The sequence below is a fragment of the Acomys russatus genome, unplaced genomic scaffold (assembly GCF_903995435.1).
Source record: "Acomys russatus unplaced genomic scaffold, mAcoRus1.1, whole genome shotgun sequence".
Lineage (NCBI taxonomy): Eukaryota > Metazoa > Chordata > Mammalia > Rodentia > Muridae > Acomys > Acomys russatus.
The window spans coordinates 51,874-57,415 of record NW_026131515.1 but is presented as its reverse complement, the minus strand read 5'-3'; the positions used below and the strand labels follow the sequence as shown (position 1 = coordinate 57,415).

Here is a 5,542-nt window from a genome sequence, read left to right as displayed (position 1 = left end):
TTCTCCATATCAGATACATCTTTCTGCACAATATTTTGGCTTCATAAATGTATTTCTGGATCTCTCATCTTGGACGAGTTGCACCAGCTCTTCGGGTTGAATCATGGTCCTCTAAAACACACAGGACTTGGACAGTCTTTACTGGACTCTAAAAATGTGGCTGCAGATCAAAATTGACTTTGTCTGTGGGCCAGCTACCAGGCCGCCTTCCCCCAGGGCAGGACACAGCAAGATTCACACTCCTAGTCAGCAAAGACAATCAGGTATTTAGAGATAGCTAACCCCCTCTGTCACCCACACTACACACAAATTTCTTGCCAGCTATTACAGAACAAGAGAGACATTCTTGTCTTACTGTCTCCTTATTGACAGTGAAGTAATTGAAAGGCATCAATTTCAAATCTCTTCAGAGGTTGTAGAAATGTAAAAGCAATTTATTCTTTGTCTCCCATTGGGCCAGGAAGAATATCCTTGAAGGCTTTTTTGTTTGAAAAGGGAACTACCTACCAGTTTGAATACAGTGATTTACTCTGTGTCTTTTCTTTTAAAGTTCCTTAGAAAAGAGGAAATTCTTTCCTCGCCTTGGCTTTCTATTACACAGGAAGGCCAGAAAAGGGCCTCATATTCCCTGGATCCTGACTTCTATGTTGTAATTGGACATATGTGTTCTTGAAAATGAACTCTGGACATTTAAAACTGCTGAGCTACCTCAGCCCCCATTCTACATTTAAATGCAGTCAGTTATCAGTGAATCCTTTAATCCAATATTAGAGGTTATGGAAAAAATCCAAAGTTAAGGAGCCTATTTCTTAAACAGTCTACTTCTGAAAATTCGGGAAAGTAACCTGTTTTTTGTGAGGCTATGTTTGAGAGTGTGTGTGTGTGTATGTGTGTGTGTGTGTGTGTGTGTGTGTGCAGTACACATGCACCTATGCCAGTGTGTGTGATGGCCAGAGGTTCAAAGATGCTTTTCCCTAGTCATTCTCCATCTTTTTTATTTATTTTTTAACTTTTTAATTTTATATGTGCTGTGATTTGCCTGCATTTGTGACGGTGAACCTCCAATGTCTGGTGCCTCTGAAGGTCAGAAGAGGGCATTGAATCCTTTTGAACTGAAGTTGCAGACAGTCATAGGCTTCTATACGGAATAGATCCGTGATCCTTAAGAAGAACAGCCAGTGTCTTCAGCAAACTTCCAGCCCCTCTACCTCAAGTTTTTGAGGCAGTATCTCACTGAATCTGAAGCTCATCGGATTCTGTGTCCTACTGCCTAATGAGATTAATAATCCACTGCCTCCAAGCTCACATGGCTTCTAGAATACACAGTAGTACCTTCTGCAGATGGTGCCGATTGTTTCTCCACTCACAAGTCCCAGCTGACTGTGTTCTGACTGCTAGGACTAAGGGTGTGTACCACCACACTCACTCAGCTCTTGTCTATTTTTTCTATTCTAGGACAAAATAGCCTAAAAAGGCATATACCTAGAAACTATTTGTGTGTGTGTGTGTGTGTGTGTGTGTGTGTGTGTGTGTGTGTGTTTGTGTGTGTATACATCTCTTTTTCTCAGTTTCATTTTTTAAAAGATTTGTAGAGTATTCTGACTGCACTTTTGATTCAAGGCCACATGCAGAAAAGGGTTCCAGATCTCATTATAGAATGTTATGAGCCACCATGAGGTTCTGGGAATTCAACTCATAATGAGCAAATATATATATACACACACATACATATATATATACATATGCATATATACACACATACAGACATATATATATATATATATATATATATATATATACATACATATATATGTGTGTTTGTATACAAATTTCATAATATTATTGGAAAATGTGGGGTACATTATAGCTAGAACTTGAACCCATGTTCTAAATGTTCTACTACTAAATTACAAACCCATCCCTCCTGGGTTTTGGGGAATGTTGTTGTTTTTGTTTGTTTTTATTTTTGTGTTTTGTTTTGTTTTATTTTGTTTTAGAGATGATATCACTGCAATCCTGGATGGCCTAGAACTCGATAGAGCTCATTCTGTCTCTGCCTCAAGTGCTGGGTTGTTAATAAATTTTGCATCATTTCAATGAGAGCCTAGGTTTCTCCATCCATAAATTCCGTTCCTAATGTAAGAAAATGATACACTTTATTCTCTCCTGCAAAAGGGTCAGATGCTAAATTTAAAAATGTGGTGACATGTCTCCACACCAAGTAATCTCTGGGGCTAAATTTTTATTTTTAAATTAAGTATGGGTCATTTGTGTGGGTAGACATATTTGAAGTTATGGGGGACCAAAGCGATAGTTACAGGCAAAGTAGGAAAGAGCTCAATCACTGGGGTATACTGCAAACCCTCTTTGTCAGCTCTAAAACAGGGTCTCATTAAGTTGCATGGGCTGTACTACTATCTTGCATCTTCTGTAGAGGAGAGTGCAGGCATATGTTCCCACACACTGCTGGAAAGAAAAAGCCATTCCTCATTCATGCTAAGTAACTAACAGGTGTTCACATCTGGTATTTTATGTCCTTAAAGTTTGAAGTCTAGAAATGTCAGTGACTCATCAATCCCAGACTGCTAGTTAAGTTACTAAATAACAGCAAGTTATAATGGCCACTAATTTTTTTTTTTTTTAACTTTCTGACCACCTGCTTATGTTTTTAAGTCACTGAATGGAGATTGGCATGATCTTTAAAATGCTTTTCTAAAATCAAGTTTGACTTCCATAAGTGCTTTCATCAAATATTTCACTGGAGTGTACAAGGCTAGTTGCTCTGTGGCTTCTGGGAGCTGCATTGAATCACTTCAGAGCAAACCTGACTTTAACTGATGCAAGCCCCAAACTTTTCCAGTTCCCATCAAAGAGTCTGCACTATGCAAAGGAACACTTTTTATGCATTGATTGTCCTCTTGCCTCCTTTCTGAGTCAGGGTCTCACCTAGCCCAACCTGGTCTCACTCTCAGCTGAGGTTGACCTTAAGCTTCTAATCCTCCTGCCTCCATCTCCCAAGTGCTTGAACTACAAGGATGTACCACCATGCCTGGGCCTCAGCACTGGGGATCTAAGCTTCACAGATATTAGGCACTCTTTCACCTGGGCTAGGTTATCTGGCCCTCTATTTTAATTTGCAGGCTGGTTCTGGGCTCCCCTGAGGAATCTGTCTCCCAATTAAGTGGGACTACAGGTGCATGCTACCTGTGGAGGTTTGAATATGAATGCTCCCCCACCCCCTGCAGGCTTATATATTTGAGTGCTTAGTTACCATGGAAAGGGGGTGTTTGAAAGGATTAGTGAGGTTAGGAAGAAAGGCCTTGTTAAAGGAAGAATATCACTGTGGTGAATCTCTGAGCTTTTTTTTTTCTTTTTGGTTTATTGAGACATTTCTTTATTTATTCTCTATACAATATTCTGCCTGCATGTGTTTTCTGGTCATCAGAAGAGGGCACCAGATCTCATTACAGGTGGTTTTGAGCCACCATGTGGTTGCTGGGAATAGAACTCAGGAACTTTGGAAGAGCAGTCAGTGCTTTCAACCTCTGAGCCATCTCTCCAGCCAGAAATTCTGAACTTTCAAAAGTCATAAACACAGAGTCCTCTCTCTTCTCTCTCTCTCTCTCTCTCTCTCTCTCTCTCTCTCTCTCTCTCTCTCTCTCTCTCTCTATCTCTCTGTCTGTTTCTATGACTGCAGACCAGGGTGCAAAGGTCTTAGGTCCAACCCTGTCTATGTTTTTGTGCCACCATCCTCCCAACATGATGCTAATACCCTGAGCATCTGAAACTAGGGAAGGCATCAATTAAATGCCTTTTTGGTGTATTTTTCAGGACAGAACTCACTCTGTAAACCGGGCTGGCCTCAAACTCACAGAGATCTGCCTGTCTTTGCCTATCTGTGTGCTAGGTTTAGAATCTTTTCTTAAAACAATACAGATTGTACCAAAAAATACAAAATGATTTACAAATTTGTGCATCATCCTTGACCAGGGGCTAGGCTAAACTTTGTATCTTTCAGATTTTGGTATATGTCAAGGTAAGCACTGAAATGTTTATAAAACAGCTGTCTTGGTCATGGTGTTTCTGCACTGCAAAAGAGCAGTGACTGAGGCAGCACTACACCAAGCCAGTGAATTGGTGTTACATGTATGTTTTAGTGGCAGTAATCTGCACAGTCCTTATGGAACTGTACCTCCCTAATGCCACAGAAAGCACATTTATTTACACTTGCAAATATATAAATTGTAGTTAAGACTACAAATAGGGATCTAGTTATTATGTATATCATATGCATGTAGCTGCTGCTGAGGCCAGCTTTTCTTTTCTTCTTTTTCTCTTTCTTTCTTTTTTTTAAGACAGCATTTCTCTGTGTAGCCTTGGCTATCCTAGACTCACTTTGTAGATCAAGCTGGCCTTGAACTCACTGAGATCTGCCTTCCTCTGCCTCCTAAGTCCTGAGATTATAGGCATGCACTGTAGGGGACGGGCTATATGGCCAATGTTCAGCAATCTTGTCAGAGCCTAGGTTCCTATTTCTCCATCATTCTGCCATTTACCATAAACCAGCTGACCTTGTCGTGGTTTGGCAGTAAGACACCTGTTGTGGTTTATTGAGGGGGCTGGTCATTCTAGACCTCCGAGCTACTCCTTTTCTGGTAAGACTACTGATAAGTTCAGATTAAAGGCCAGCTGTCTGCAAGCAGCAGTTCTGGGAACTTTTTCCTGACTAACCAGATCTTCCACAATTCTCTGGAATTTCTCTCTTCTGCAACTATAGCAGCTGTAAAAGTAGACACCTGCTGGAGCATTCCAGAGTTAGGTATCCATAGCAACCCGTGCTTATGCAAATACCCATGCCTCTGTGCCTATATAAAATCTGTGAAATTTTTCAATAAATGGGGTTTGATCAGAATGCAGACTTGCCCCATCTTCGTATCTTGTGTTATTTCCCTATACAGAAAAATTGTCCTCCCGAGCATTAGTCGAACCCAGGTGGGCCGGGGCAATGGAACACCATGCTGGATTTCAGAACATGTGCTCTTAACATCTGAGTCCTCTTTCCATGGGCAGCATTCTTCCTTACCCCAAAGAATCCCAGACCAAAAAAAAAAAAATCTTAATGTTAAAAATACAATATTTTAAAATTCTGTACATTCTCATTTTTTTAAAATTTAAAAACCCAACTATCTATATATACTCATGTGAAAATACATTAAGATACAATTTTATTACTTAATCAGCTTTTTTTAAATGAATAAGATCTTAGTAGTTGGTAAGGATTGTTGGCAAGTATTACCAAAGTTTTGATTTTGTGATGCTTTTCATGAGATTTTCTGGGACAAACCTGAGATTCTTGAAAGATTAAATATGACAATAGTTTTCTTTTCTTTCTTTTTCCTTTCAGTTTTTCTTTCTTTTTTTTTTGACAATAGTTTTCTTAATAAGACAGATTTTGGGGTCAAAGAAATCAGTTTTCTAGGAATTTATAACACAACTCAATGTACATGTTAAAAAATTGTTTTGTTTTGATAGAAGGTCTGTC

General features: G+C 39.5%; 1 non-coding gene across 1 annotated transcript; it reads right to left on the bottom strand.

The window, feature by feature from the left end:
• Positions 1–3,945: 3,945 nt before the first annotated feature.
• On the bottom strand, positions 3,946–4,048 carry LOC127186259 (U6 spliceosomal RNA). The gene has a single exon (XR_007830377.1). It is a non-coding gene; the product is annotated as a U6 spliceosomal RNA (small nuclear RNA).
• Positions 4,049–5,542: the final 1,494 nt, after the last annotated feature.